The sequence below is a fragment of the Triticum aestivum genome, chromosome 7D, assembly GCF_018294505.1.
Source record: "Triticum aestivum cultivar Chinese Spring chromosome 7D, IWGSC CS RefSeq v2.1, whole genome shotgun sequence".
Classification (NCBI taxonomy): domain Eukaryota; kingdom Viridiplantae; phylum Streptophyta; class Magnoliopsida; order Poales; family Poaceae; genus Triticum; species Triticum aestivum.
The window spans coordinates 234311718-234328282 of record NC_057814.1 but is presented as its reverse complement, the minus strand read 5'-3'; positions in this window follow the sequence as shown (position 1 = coordinate 234328282).

Here is a 16565-nt window from a genome sequence, read left to right as displayed (position 1 = left end):
AAACGCTGCAATTTTTTTATTTTTTCTGGACCAGAAGGGACCCTAGAAGCTTCGGGAGAAGACCTGAAGAGCCGCGAGGGAGCGACAAGCCTACCAGACGCCCCCCCGGGGGGCAGGCTTGTGGGCACCTCGTGGCACCTCTTGACCTTGTTCCAGCTCTATAAATCCCCAAATATTTCATGTATACCAGGGAGCCACCCAAAATACTTTTTCCGCCGCTGCAAGTTTCTGTTCTCGCGAGATCCCATCTGGAGTCTTTTTCCGGTACTCTGCCGGAGGGAGAATCGACCATGGAGGGCTTCTACATCAACCTTGCTGCCCTTCCGATTGTGTGTGAGTAATTTACCACAGACCTACGGGGCCATAGCTAGTAGCTAGATGGCTTGTTCTCTCTCTTTGATCTTCAATACAATGTTCTCCTCGATGTTCTTGGAGATCTATTCGACGTAATCCTTTTTTGCGATGTGTTTGTTGGGATCCGGTGAATTATGGTTTTATGATCAGATTATCTATGAATATTATTTGCATCTTCTCTGAACTTTTTTATGCATGATTGTTATAGCTTTGTATTTCTCTCCGATCTATCTGTTTGGTTTGGCCAACTAGATTGATTTATCTTGCAATGGGAGAGGTGCTTTGTGTTGGGGAACGTAGCATGCAATTTCAAAAAAATTCCTACGCTCATGCAAGATCTATCTAGGAGATGCATAGCAACGAGAGGGGAAAGTGTGTCCACGTACCCTCATAGACCGAAAGCGGAAGTGTTAGTTTAACGCAGTTGATGTAGTCAAACGTCTTCTCGACCGATCATGTACCGAACGTATGACACCTCCGAGTTCTGCACACGTTCAGCTCGATGACGTCCCTCAAACTTTTGATCCAGCAAAGTGTCGAGGGAGAGTTCCGTCAGCACGACGGCGTGGTGACGGTGATGGTGAAGTGATCCGCGCAGGGCTTCGCCTAAGCACTACGTGAATATGACTGGAGGCGTAAACTGTGGATGGGAGCGCCGCACACGGCTAACAATGTTTGTTGTGTGTTCTAGGCGCCCCCTCCCCACATATATATAGGTGGGAGGGGGAGGGGACAATCCTACTTGGGGCCTCCTCCAATTCGGCCTCCCCCTTTCCTTATCTCCGGAGGGGGAAGGAAAGTGGGGAGAGGGGAAAGGAAGGGGGAATCCTATTCCCTCTATTTCCTTTCCTCCTCCCCTTTTCCTTTCTCCACTTAGGCCGGCCCATATGGGGGCGCACCAGCCCCTTAGGGGCTGGTCTGTCCCGCCCTTGGCCCAATAAGGCCCATATCTTTGCCCGTGGGGGGGGGGGGGTGTGCCCGGAACTCCTTCTGGTGACCCGATACGTACCCGGTACCCCCAGAACACTTCCGGTGTCCGAATACTATCATCCTATATATGAATCTTTACCTCTCGACCATTTCGAGACTCCTCATCATGTCCGTGATCTCATCCGGATTCCGAACAACATTCGGTCACCAAATCACATAACTCATATAATACAAAATCGTCATCGAAACGTTAAGCGTGCGGACCCTACGGGTTCGAGAACTATGTAGACATGATCGAGACACATCTCTGATCAATAACCAACAGCGGAACCTGGATGCTCATATTGGTTCCTACATATTCTACAAAGATCTTTATCGGTCAAACTGCAATGACAACATACGTCATTCCCTTTGTCATCGGTATGTTACTTGCTCAAGATTCGATCGTCGGTATCTTCATACCTAGTTCAATATCGTTACCGACAAGTCTCTTTACTCATTCCGTAATGTATCATCCCGCAACTAACTCATTAGTCACATTGCTTGCAAGGCTTATCATGATGTGCATTACCGAGAGGGCCTAGAGATACCTCTCCGATACTCGGAGTGACAAATCCTAATCTCGATCTATGACAACCCAACAAACACCTTCGGAGATACCTGTAGAGCATCTTTACAATCACCCAGTTACGTTGTGACGTTTGATAGCACACAAGGTATTCCTCCGGTATCCGAGAGTTGCATAATCTCATAGTCAAAGGAATATGTATAAGTCATGAAGAAAGCAATAGCAATAAAACTTAATAATCATTATGCTAAGCTAACGGATGGGTCTTGTCCATCACATCATTCTCCTAATGATGTGATCCCGTTCATCAAATGACAACACATGTCTATGGTTAGCAAACTTAACCATCTTTGATTAACGAGCTAGTCTACTAGAGGCTTACTAGGGACACGGTGTTTTGTCTATGTATCCACATATGTATCAAGTTTCCGGTTAATACAATTCTAGCATGAATAATAAACATTTATCATGATATAAGGAAATATAAAATAACAACTTTATTATTGCCTCTAGGGCATATTTCCTTCACTTTGTGATGGGTTTGATCTCGCGGTTCTCAATCCCAGTGACAGAAAGGGACATGACACGTATTTGTATTGTTGCCGTTAAGGATAAAAGGATGGGGTTTATTCATATTAATTGGGTTTACTTTGTCCATATCATGTCATCTTGCTTAACGCATTAATCCGTTCTTTATGAACTTAATACTCTTGATGCATGCTGGATAGCGGTTGATGTGCGGAGTAATAGTACTATATGTAGGCAAGAGTCGGTCTACTTGCCTTGAACATGATGCCTATATACATGACCATTGCCTTGGATATCGTCATGACTATGCGCTTTTCTATCAATTGCCCAACAGTAATTTGTTTACCCATCGTATGCTATGTTGAAGAGAGAAGCCTCTAGTGAAAACTATGCCCCCCAGGTCTATATTTATCATATATTAAACTCCAGAAATACTTTGCTGTAATTTATTTAGCATTATTTTATGTTGTGTTTTTGTTTATCTATCTAACAGTACAGTTTTGATCCTTGCAATTAACCGCCAAGGGATTGACAACCCCTTGTTTGCGTCGGGTGCAAGTATTTGTTATTTTATGTGTAGGTGTTGTTCATGAGGTATTGCGTGGTTCTCCTACTAGATTAATAACCTTGGTTCTTAACTGAGGGAAATACTTATATCTACTATACTGCATCCTTCTCTCCTCTTCAAGGAAATCCCAACGCCAGTCACAAGTAGCAGGAAGAATTTCTGGCGCCGTTGCCGGGGAGACATCACCAACACCTATCAAGTACCATCGCATAAACTTTCATCTCCTTGCATTTACTTGCATTTGCCATTTGCCTCTCGTTTTCATCTCCCCCACTTCTAAAACGTTTTCACTAAAACACAAAAACATTTTCCGTTTGCCTTTTTGCTTTTTTGCTTTCTTGAAGTTGCTATCATGTCTGAATTTGTTATCAAAAAGGGTGAAGAGGGTAAAATCCCTAAGATTGAAATTCCCTTAAGTTTGGACACTAAAACTTTTGTGACGGTGAGTGGGAATTGTAGGTGTCAAAACCGGCGGATCTCGGGTAGGGGCTCCCGAACTGTGGATCTAGGATCAATGGGGAACAATGGACGATGAACACGGTGTTTACCCAGGTTCGGGCCCTCTCGGAGAGGTAAAACCCTACATCATGCTTGATTGTGTTTGATGTATGTTATGGTTATGGAGTAGGTCTACCTCGAGATTAGATGAACTAAACTCTAAGTCGATGAGGTGATGGGTGTAGCTCTGCCCCTAAGACTAAAACCCTTCGGTTTATATAGGCACCGATAGGGTTAGGGTTACATGCGATCGGCTACAAAGAAAGAAAAGACTGGCATAATCTTGGCTTGGAGGGCACTCCATGTCTTCATAAACCTTCGGTCTTCATGGATCCGTACTACTCCATAGGCTTCATATTAATTCTTTATTCTGCCCCATAGGCTTTGGGCCGGTGTCCCGAGGACCCCGTTATCCATGAGTCCCTCAGGAACATCATAGGAAAGAGGGTTATTCAGGAATTCTTGAATTGTACGGGAACTTTGGTTTGTGATGATATGCCTATTCTTAAAAGAACCAAAAGTTATGTTGATGCTATTTCCGCACTTGTTCTTAAACTTAAAAGAAGATTTATTCGCACTCATCCCAATTTGCAAAGATTGTTCTCTGAGTTGCCTGTTATCAACAACCCTAAAGCTAAAATGATAGCTACTCTTGTCCTTATGAATGAATTTGATTACATAGTACAAGAGGCTAGAGAGATATTTGAATTTTACAATATGAGCAATGAACATCCTGTGATAGATGAAATTTTATACAATGAAGATTGTTTAATGAGGTACTTGTTTCGTGATAACCACACTTTTGATGAAAATACCACAAATGAAGTTTCTCCTTTAAACATAATCCAACAAGTTCTCAATGGCATTAATTAACAATATTCTTGGATTGTAAAAGCGAACCAACAAGGATTTGAGGATAGCCGACTTACTAATGCTAAGATCTTGTTTGATGATGTGTTCCATATTATTTTCGAATAGCCTCCTGATAAACACGCATCAAAAGATGAGAGAACTAAGGATGACAACACTTGAAACTATGCATTACGCCTAGCTAGGAGCGTAAAACAATAGCGCTTGTTGAGACACAAACTAACAATCTTTATTTTTCTTGTTTATTTTATGTTTTTTAGTGTGCACACAATTATGCTACTATTATGGTTGTGTTTTTGTGTTTAAATTAATGTTTGTGTCAAGTAAAGTCTTTGGGATGATTTCATTGATAGTTGCTTTGATTCTGTAAGAAAACAGAAACTTTTGGGTCCAGTAGTAAAATTTTCTGCAATTACTGGAGCGAGATAAAATTCTGAGTTTTTTTCCACATGATTGATATACAAATTTCCCATGTTTCCCCAGTTTGTCAGATTTTTCAGAGATATAGAAGTATTGCGTTAATTCAGATCTTTACAGACTGTTCTATTTTTGATAGATTCTGTTTTTTTTTGAACTGTGAATGACTGTAGGAGAGTTTCCTACAGTCTTGTTGCTATATTAATCAAGGATCAGGGGTACAAAGTTACATTGTATTTACATAGTTATAATCACAAGCTACCTAGTGTCTCACTATAAGAGGAGGTGAGAAAGCAATGCTAATTAGCAAGAGTCTTATTGAGAGAGCAACTAGCGACTAGGGCAGGCCCCCAACAAAGTCGGCTATGAACCCCCTAAGGGAGGGCTTTGTTCTATGCTCGAGCATCTCGAAGTCTTCCTTGAACCTTCTCAACCAAGATCCATGAGAGAACGTCATTTTTTTGAATACGAGGCCATTTCTTTCCTTCCAAATTGACCAAGCTGAAACCACAAAAATCTCCATGAACATGGGCCTAGCCCAGTTCGCTTTAGCGTCAGTGAGCCATTCAAACCGGTTATCCCCCGCACCCCAGGAGAGTTGTAGAGTGCTCCAACATTGAGCCGCGAAGGGGCATACGAAGAACATGTGGTCAAGTGTTTCTTCCTCCTGGCTGCGGCACAAGATGCAATCGTCAGAGCGCAACCCCGCATCGCCCACCACAAAATGTCTGCGGTGAAGCATGTTTCTAGTGTTGAGCCGATCCGAGAGTAACAACCATGCAAACATCCAGTTTCATCGTACAGCTCGATTTCCAGATCCACTTATAAGAATCGTGCACCACCACTTCTCTGAAGCATAACTGATAAAACTTGGTGGGTGTGTACTTGTTGCCCCAGCTATAGGACCATGCATCACGAGTCGCCGTGTTGATGTAGCTATCCGCCGTGATGGCCTGAAGTTGGGTCACTTCCTGATGGGCTTGGGTAGACAGTGGTAAGTAGAAGACATCGTTCAAAGAGCTGGTCAGAAGAAATTCGCGGACAAAAACATCTTCATTAGTGGCGAAGGAGAAGGCCCTTGGGTATTTTTATGGGAAGATTTAGCCACACCACAAGTCCTTCCAGAATAATGTCGACTTTCCACTTCCAACATTGACAGAGGCGATCCCGTGGTATGCTGGCATTAGTTGAATGAGCTCTCACCACCAGAAAGGGCCACAAGGTCCTGCTGCATGGGGGATGTCATCATTGTAGTAAGTGTTCCAGATTAGCTCTACCCACGGGACATCATGGTGGTTATAAAACTTGTCCAAGAATTTCATCGACAAGGTAGTATTAAGCATTTTGGTGTCAATGATACCCAAGCCCCACTATAATTTTGGTTTGCTGACCATGGTCCAAACTGCCAGGGAATTGGACGATGTCCCTTGTTTAGTTTTATTTCCCGAGAGACACAATCTCCTCACTTTGTCTAGATGAGTGATACGTCTCCGACGTATCTATAATTTTTGATTGTTCTATGCTGTTATATTATCAATCTTGGATGTTTTATAATCATTTTATAGTCATTTTATATCATTTTTTGGTACTAACCTATTGACATAGTGCCAAGTGCCAGTTGCTGTTTTCTGCATGTTTTTTCCATCGCAGGAAATCAATATCAGATGGAGTCCAAACGCAACGAAACTTTACGGAGATTTTTTTTGGACCAGAAGGAACATAATGGGACCTGGTTGCGCCTGGGAGTGCTCCGAGGAGAGCACAACCCACCAGGGCGCGCCAGGAGGCCCAGGCGCGCCCTGGTGGGTTGTGCCCACCTCGGGTGCCCCCCGGACCGCCTCTTTGCTCTATAAATACCCCAATATTCCCAAAACCCTAGGGGAGTCGACGAAATATTCATCCAGCCGCCGTAGTGTCCAGAACCACCAGATCCAATCTAGACACCATCTCGGATGGGGTTCACCACCTCCATTGGTGCCTCTCCGATGATGCGTGAGTAGTTCTCTGTAGACCTTCGGGTCCGTGGTTAGTAGCTAGACGGCTTCCTCTCTCTCTCGCTGATTTCTCAATACAATGATCTCTTGGAGATCCATATGATTAACTATTTTGCGGTGTGTTTGTTGGGATCGATGAACTTTGAGTTTATGACCAGCTCTATCTTTTTATATCCATGAAAGTATTTGAGTTTCCTCGATCTCTTTTATGCATGATTACTTATAGCCTCGTATTTCTTCTCCGATATTTGGGTTTTGTTTTGCCAACTTGATCTATTTATCTTGCAATGGGAAGAGGTGCTTTGTAGTGGGTTCGATCTTACAGTGCTTGATCCCAGTGACAGAAAGGGAACCGACACGTATGTATCGTTGCTACTAAGGATAAAACGATGTGTTCTATCTCTACATAGATAGATCTTGTCTACATCATGTCATCGTTCTTATTGCATTACTTAATTTTTTCATGAACTTAATGTTGGAAATATGCCCTAGAGGCAATAATAAAATGGTTATTATTATATTTCCTTGTTCATGATAATTGTCTATTATTCATGCTATAATTGTGTTATCCGGAAATCGTAATACATGTGTGAATACATAGACCACAACATGTCCCTAGTGAGCCTCTAGTTGACTAGCTCGTTGATCAACGGATAGTCATGGTTTCCTGACTATGGACATTGGATGTCATTGATAACGGGATCACATCATTAGGAGAATGATGTGATGGACAAGACCCAATCCTAAGCATAGCACAAAGATCGTGTAGTTCGTTTGCTAGAGCTTTTTCAATGTCAAGTATCATTTCCTTAGACCATGAGATCGTGCAACTCCCGGATGCCGTAGGAGTGCTTTGGGTGTGCCAAACGTCACAACGTAACTGGGTGACTATAAAGGTGCACTACGGGTATCTCCGAAAGTGTCTGTTGGGTTGGCACGGATCGAGACTGGGATTTGTCACTCCGTATGACGGAGAGGTATCTCTGGGCCCACTCGGTAATGCATCATCATAATGAGCTCAATGTGACTAAGGAGTTAGTCACGGGATCATGCATTACGGTACGAGTAAAGTGACTTGCCGGTAACGAGATTGAACAAGGTATTGGGATACCGACGATCGAATCTCAGACAAGTAACGTACCGATTGACAAAGGGAATTGTATACGGGATTGATTGAATCCTCGACATCGTGGTTCATCCAACATGTGGGAGCCAACATGGGTATCCAGATCCCGCTGTTGGTTATTGACCGGAGAGGCATCTCGGTCATGTCTGCATGTCTCCCGAACCTGTAGGGTCTACACACTTAAGGTTCGGTGACGCTAGGGTTGTAGAGATATTAGTATGCGGAAACCCGAAAGTTGTTCGGAGTCCCAGATGAGATCCCGGACGTCACGAGGAGTTCCGGAATGGTCCGGAGGTGAAGAATTATATATAGGAAGTCAAGTTTCGGCCACCGGGAAAGTTTCAGGGGTTATCGGTATTGTACCGGGACCACCGGAAGGGTCCCGGGGGTCCACCGGGTGGGGCCACCTATCCCGGAGGGCCCCCTGGCTGAAGTGGGAGGGGAACCAGCCCCTGGTGGGCTGGTGCGCCCCCCATGGGCCTCCCCCTGCGCCTAGGGTTGGAAACCCTGGGGGTGGGGGGCGCCCCACCTGACTTGGGGGGGGGGAGTTTCCCCCCTTGGCCGCCGCCCCCTGTAGATGGGATCCCAGGGGCCGGCGCCCCCCAGGGGGCCTATATAAAGGGGGAGGGAGGGCTGCTGTACCCTAGCCCCTGGCGCCTCCCTCTCCCTCCCGTGACACCTCTCTCTCCCGCTTGCGCTTGGCGAAGCCCTGCCGGGATCCCCGCTACTGCCACCACCACGCCGTCGTGCTGCTGGATCTCCATCAACCTCTCCTCCCCCCTTGCTGGATCAAGAAGGAGGAGACGTCGCTGCTCCGTACGTGTGTTGAACGCGGAGGTGCCGTCCGTTCGGCACTCGGTCATCAGTGATTTGGATCACGACGAGTACGACTCCATCAACCCCGTTCACTTGAACGCTTCCGCTCGCGATCTACAAGGGTATGTAGATGCACTCCTTTCCCCTCGTTGCTAGTAAACTTCATAGATGGATCTTGGTGATGCGTAGAAAATTTTAAAATTCTGCAACGATCCTCAACAGTGGCATCATGAGCCAGGCCTATGCGTAGTTACTATGCACGAGTAGAACACAAAGCAGTTGTGGGCGTAGATGTTATCAATTTTTCTTGCCACTACTAGTCTTATCTTGTTTTGGCGGTATTGTGGGATGAAGCGGCCCGGACCGACCTTACACGTACGCTTACGTGAGACAGGTTCCACCGACTGACATGCACTAGTTGCATAAGGTGGCTAGCGGGTGTCTGTCTCTCCCACTTTAGTCGGAACGGATTCGATGAAAAGGGTCCTTATGAAGGGTAAATAGAAATTGGCATATCACGTTGTGGTTTTACGTAGGTAAGAAACGTTCTTGCTAGAAACCTATAGAAGCCACGTAAAAACTTGCAACAACAATTAGAGGACGTCTAACTTGTTTTTGCAGCATGTGCCTTGTGATGTGATATGGCCAGAAGATGTGATGAATGATATATGTGATGTATGAGATTGATCATATTCTTGTAATAGGAATCACGACTTGCATGTTGATGAGTATGAAAACCGGTAGGAGCCATAGGAGTTGTCTTTATTTTTTGTATGACCTGCGTGTCATTGAATAACGCCATGTAAATTACTTTACTTTATTGCTAAACGCGTTAGCCATAGAAGTAGAAGTAATCGTTGGCGTGACAACTTCATGAAGACATAATGATGGAGATCATGATGATGGAGATCATGGTGTCATGCTGGTGACGAAGATGATCATGGCACCCCGAAGATGGAGATCAAAGGAGCAGAATGATATTGGCCATATCATGTCACTATTTGATTACATGTGATGTTTATCATGTTTTGCATCTTATTTGCTTAGAACGACGGTAGTAAGTAAGATGATCCCTTATAATAATTTCAAGAAAGTGTTCTCCCTAACTGTGCACCGTTGCGAAGGTTCGTTGTTTCGAAGCACCACGTGATGATCGGGTGTGATAGATTCTAACGTTCGCATACAACGGGTGTTGACGAGCCTAGCATGTACAGACATGGCCTCGGAATACACGCAATACACTTAGGTTGATTTGACGAGCCTAGCATGTACAGACATGGCCTCGGAACACGGAAGACCGAAAGGTCGAGCATGAGTCGTATAGAAGATACGATCAACATGGAGATGTTCACCGATCTTGACTAGTCCGTCTCACGTGATGATCGGACACGGCCTAGTTAACTCGGATCATGTTTCACTTAGATGACTAGAGGGATGTCTATCTGAGTGGGAGTTCATTGAATAATTTGATTAGATGAACTTAATTATCATGAACTTAGTCTAAAATCTTTACAATATGTCTTGTACATCAAATGGCCCACGTTGCCCTCAACTTCAACGCGTTCCTAGAGAAAACCAAGCTGAAAGATGATGGCAGCAACTATACGGACTGGGTCCGGAACCTGAGGATCATCCTCATAGCTGCCAAGAAAGATTATGTCCTAGAAGCACCGCTAGGTGAAGCACCCATCCCAGAGAACCAAGACGTTATGAACGCTTGGCAATCACATGCTGATGATTACTCCCTCGTTCAGTGCGGCATGCTTTACAGCTTAGAACCGGGGCTCCAAAAGCGTTTTGAGAAACATGGAGCATATGAGATGTTCGAAGAGCTGAAAATGGTTTTCCAAGCTCATGCCCGGGTCGAGAGATATGAAGTCTCCGACAAGTTCTTCAGTTGTAAAATGGAGGAAAATAGTTCTGTCAGTGAGCACATACTCAGAATGTCTGGGTTACACAACCGCTTGTCTCAGCTGGGAGTTAATCTCCCGGATGACGCGGTCATTGACAGAATCCTTCAGTCGCTTCCACCAAGCTACAAGAGCTTTGTGATGAACTTCAATATGCAGGGGATGGAAAAGACCATTCCTGAGGTATATTCAATGCTGAAATCAGCGGAGGTGGAGATCAAAAAGGAACATCAAGTGTTGATGGTGAATAAAACCACTAAGTTCAAGAAAGGCAAGGGCAAGAAGAACTTCAAGAAGGACGGCAAGGGAGTTGCCGCGCCTGGTAAGCCAGTTGCCGGGAAGAAGTCAAAGAATGGACCCAAGCCTGAGACTGAGTGCTTTTATTGCAAGGGAAGTGGTCACTGGAAGCGGAACTGCCCCAAATACTTAGCGGACAAGAAGGCCGGCAACACCAAAGGTATATGTGATATACATGTAATTGATGTGTACCTTACCAGTACTCGTAGTAGCTCCTGGGTATTTGATACCGGTGCGGTTGCTCATATTTGTAACTCAAAACAGGAGCTGCCGAATAAGCGGAGACTGGCGAAGGACGAGGTGACGATGTGCGTCGGGAATGGTTCCAAGGTCGATGTGATCGCCGTCGGCACGCTACCTCTGCATTTACCTACGGGATTAGTTTTAAACCTCAATAATTGTTATTTAGTGCCAGCTTTGAGCATGAACATTGTACCTGGGTCTCGTTTAATTCGAGATGGCTACTCATTTAAATCCGAGAATAATGGTTGTTCTATTTATATGAGAGATATGTTTTATGGTCATGCCCCGCTGGTCAATGGTTTATTCTTGATGAATCTCGAACGTGATGTTACACATATTCATAGTGTGAATACCAAAAGATGTAAAGTTGATAACGATAGTCCCACATACTTGTGGCACTGCCGCCTTGGTCATATTGGTGTCAAACGCATGAAGAAGCTCCATGCAGATGGACTTTTGGAGTCTCTTGATTACGAATCATTTGACACGTGCGAACCATGCCTCATGGGTAATATGACCAAGACTCCGTTCTCCGGAACAATGGAGCGAGCAACCAACTTATTGGAAATCATACATACTGATGTGTGCGGTCCAATGAGTGTTGAGGCTCGCGGTGGCTATCGTTATGTTCTCACTCTCATTGATGATTTAAGTAGATATGGGTATGTCTACCTAATGAAACACAAGTCTGAAACCTTTGAAAAGTTCAAGGAATTTCAGAGTGAGGTTGAGAATCAACGTGACAGAAAAATAAAGTTCCTGCGATCAGATCGTGGAGGGGAATATTTAAGTCACGAATTTGGCACACACTTAAGGAAATGTGGAATCGTTTCACAACTCACGCCGCCTGGAACACTTCAGCGAAATGGTGTGTCCGAACGTCGTAATCGCACTCTATTGGATATGGTGCGATCTATGATGTCTCTTACCGATCTACCGCTCTCATTTTGGGGCTATGCTTTAGAGACTGCGACATTCACTTTAAATAGGGCTCCGTCGAAATCCGTTGAGACGACACCGTATGAATTATGGTTTGGGAAGAAACCTAAGCTATCGTTTCTAAAAGTTTGGGGATGCGATGCTTATGTCAAGAAACTTCAACCTGAAAAGCTCGAACCCAAGTCGGAAAAATGCGTCTTCATAGGATACCCTAAGGAAACCATTGGGTATACCTTCTACCTCAGATCCGAAGGCAAGATCTTTTTTGCCAAGAATGGGTCCTTTCTGGAGAAAGAGTTTCTCTCGAAAGAATTAAGTGGGAGGAAAGTGGAACTTGATGAGGTGATAGTCGCCCCTTCCGAACCGGAAATTAGCGCAACGCGGGAAGATGTTCCTCTGGTGCCTACACCGACTGGGGAGGAAGTTAATGATGATGATCATGAAGCTTCGGATCAAGTTACTGCTGAACTTCGAAGGTCCACAAGGACACGTTCCGCACCAGAGTGGTACGGCAACCCTGTCCTGGAAATCATGTTGTTGGACAACGGTGAACCTTCGAACTATGAAGAAGCGATGGCGGGCCCGGATTCCGACAAATGGCTAGAAGCCATGAAATCCGAGATAGGATCCATGTATGAAAACAAAGTATGGACTTTGACTGACTTGCCCGATGATCGGCGAGCCATAGAAAATAAATGGATCTTTAAGAAGAAGACAAACGCGGATGGTAATGTGACCATCTATAAGGCTCAACTTGTCGCTAAGGGTTATCGACAAGTTCAAAGGGTTGACTACGATGAGACTTTCTCACCCGTGGCGAAGCTGAAGTCCGTCCGAATCATGTTAGTAATTGCCGCATTCTATGATTATGAGATATGGCAAATGGACGTCAAAACGGCATTCCTTAACGGCTTTCTTAAGGAAGAATTGTATATGATGCAGCCGGAAGGTTTTGTCGATCCTAAGAATGCTAACAAGGTATGCAAGCTCCAGCGCTCCATCTATGGGCTGGTGCAAGCATCTCGGAGTTGGAACATTCGCTTTGATGAGATGATCAAAGCGTTTGGGTTTACACAGACTTATGGAGAAGCCTGTGTTTACAAGAAAGTGAGTGGGAGCTCTGTAGCATTTCTCTTATTATATGTGGATGACATACTATTGATGGGAAATGATATAGAATTCTTGGAAAGTATAAAGGCCTACTTGAATAAGTGTTTTTCAATGAAGGACCTTGGAGAAGCTGCTTATATATTAGGCATCAAGATCTATAGAGATAGATCAAGACGCCTCATTGGTCTTTCATAGAGTACGTACCTTGACAAGATATTGAAGAAGTTCAATATGGATCAGTCCAAGAAGGGGTTCTTGCCTGTATTGCAAGGTGTGCAATTGAGCACGGCTCAATGCCCGACCACGGCAGAAGATAGAGAAAAGATGAGTGTCATCCCCTATGCCTCGGCCATAGGGTCTATTATGTATGCCATGCTGTGTACCAGACCTGATGTAAACCTTGCCGTAAGTTTGGTAGGAAGGTACCAAAGTAATCCCGGCATGGAACACTGGACAACGGTCAAGAATATCCTGAAGTACCTGAAGAGGACTAAGGATATGTTTCTCGTTTATGGAGGTGACGAAGAGCTCGTCGTAAAGGGTTACGTCGACGCTAGCTTCGACACAGATCTGGATGACTCGAAGTCACAAACCGGATACGTGTATATTTTGAATGGAGGGGCAGTAAGCTGGTGCAGTTGCAAGCAAAGCATCGTGGCGGGATCTACAAGTGAAGCGGAGTACATGGCAGCCTCAGAGGCAGCGCAAGAAGCAATCTGGATGAAGGAGTTCATTACCGACCTAGGGGTGATTCCCAATGCGTCGGGCCCGATGACTCCCTTCTGTGACAACACTGGAGCTATTGCCCTTGCCAAGGAGCCCAGGTTTCACAGGAAGACCAGGCATATCAAGCGTCGCTTCAACTCCATTCGTGAAAGTGTTCAGAATGGATACATAGATATTTGTAAAGTACATACGGACCTGAATGTAGCAGATCCGTTGACTAAACCTCTCCCTAGAGCAAAACATGGTCAACACCAGAACTCTATGGGTGTTCAATTCATCACAATGTAACTAGATTATTGACTCTAGTGCAAGTGGGAGACTGTTGGAAATATGCCCTAGAGGCAATAATAAAATGGTTATTATTATATTTCCTTGTTCATGATAATTGTCTATTATTCATGCTATAATTGTGTTATCCGGAAATCGTAATACATGTGTGAATACATAGACCACAACATGTCCCTAGTGAGCCTCTAGCTTACTAGCTCGTTGATCAACGGATAGTCATGGTTTCCTGACTATGGACATTGGATGTCATTGATAACGGGATCACATCATTAGGAGAATGATGTGATGGACAAGACCCAATCCTAAGCATAGCACAAAGATCGTGTAGTTCGTTTGCTAGAGCTTTTTCAATGTCAAGTATCATTTCCTTAGACCATGAGATCGTGCAACTCCCGGATGCCGTAGGAGTGCTTTGGGTGTGCCAAACGTCACAACGTAACTGGGTGACTATAAAGGTGCACTACGGGTATCTCCGAAAGTGTCTGTTGGGTTGGCACGGATCGAGACTGGGATTTGTCACTCCGTATGACGGAGAGGTATCTCTGGGCCCACTCGGTAATGCATCATCATAATGAGCTCAATGTGACTAAGGAGTTAATCACGGGATCATGCATTACGGTACGAGTAAAGTGACTTGCCGGTAACGAGATTGAACAAGGTATTGGGATACCGACGATCGAATCTCGGACAAGTAACGTACCGATTGACAAAGGGAATTGTATACGGGATTGATTGAATCCTCGACATCGTGGTTCATCCGATGAGATCATCGTGGAACATGTGGGAGCCAACATGGGTATCCAGATCCCGCTGTTGGTTATTGACCGGAGAGGCGTCTCAGTCATGTCTGCATGTCTCCCGAACCCGTAGGGTCTACAAACTTAAGGTTCGGTGACGCTAGGGTTGTAGAGATATTAGTATGCGGAAACCCGAAAGTTGTTCGGAGTCCCGGATGAGATCCCGGACGTCACGAGGAGTTCCGGAATGGTCCGGAGGTGAAGAATTATATATAGGAAGTCCAGTTTCGGCTATCGGGAAAGTTTTGGGGGGTTATCGGTATTGTACCGGGACCACCGGAAGGGTCCCGGGGGTCCATCGGGTGGGGCCACCTATCCCGGAGGGCCCCATGGGCTGAAGTGGGAGGGGAACCAGCCCCTGGTGGGCTGGTGCGCCCCCCATGGGCCTCCCCCTGCGCCTAGGGTTGGAAACCCTGGGGGTGGGGGGCGCCCCACCTGACTTGGGGGGGAAGTTTCCCCCCTTGGCCGCCGCCCCCCTGTAGATGGGATCCCAGGGGCCGGCGCCCCCCAGGGGGCCTATTTAAAGGGGGGAGGGAGGGCTGCTGTACCCTAGCCCCTGGCGCCTCCCTCTCCCTCCCGTGACACTTCTCTCTCCCGCTTGCGCTTGGCGAAGCCCTGCCGGGATCCCCGCTACTGCCACCACCACGCCACCACGCCGTCGTGCTGCTGGATCTCCATCAACCTCTCCTTCCCCCTTGCTGGATCGAGAAGGAGGAGACGTCGCTGCTCCGTACGTGTGTTGAACGCGAAGGTGCCGTCCGTTCGGCACTCGGTCATCGGTGATTTGGATCACGACGAGTACGACTCCATCAACCCCGTTCACTTGAACGCTTCCGCTCGCGATCTACAAGGGTATGTAGATGCACTCCTTTCCCCTCGTTGCTAGTAAACTCCATAGATGGATCTTGGTGATGCGTAGAAAATTTTAAAATTCTGCAACGATCCCCAACACTTAATACACTAGATGCATGCTGGATAGCGGTCGATGTGTGGAGTAATAGTAGTGGATGCAGGCAGGAGTCGGTCTACTAATCTTGGATGTGATGCCTATGTAATGATCATTGCCTGGATATCGTCATGATTATTTGAAGTTTTGTCAATTGCCCAACAGTAATTTGTTCACCCGCTGTTTGCTATTTTTATCGAGAGAAGCCACTAGTGAAACCTACGGCCCCCGGGTCTTCTTTCTCATATATTTGCCTTTGCGATCTAATTTTATTTTGCATTTATTTTCAGATCTATTAAACCAAAAATACAAAAATACCTTGCTGCAATTATTTCTTATTTATTTTATTTGGCGCTCGATCTATCAATCTACTACAAATTTACCTCACATCCGTTTGCCTATCTTGAGGTGCCGTACCCGGAAGGGATTGACAACCCTTTTTACATGTCGGGTTGCGGGAAGTTGTTATTTGTGTGCAGGTGTTGTTTACGTTGTGTCGCCTAGTTCTCATACTGGTTCGATAACCTTGGTCTCATCTGAGGGAAATACCTACCGCCGCTGTGCTGCATCATCCCTTCCTCTTTGGGGAAATACCGACGTAGTTTCAAGCGACATCAAAAGGAATTTCTGGCGCCGTTGC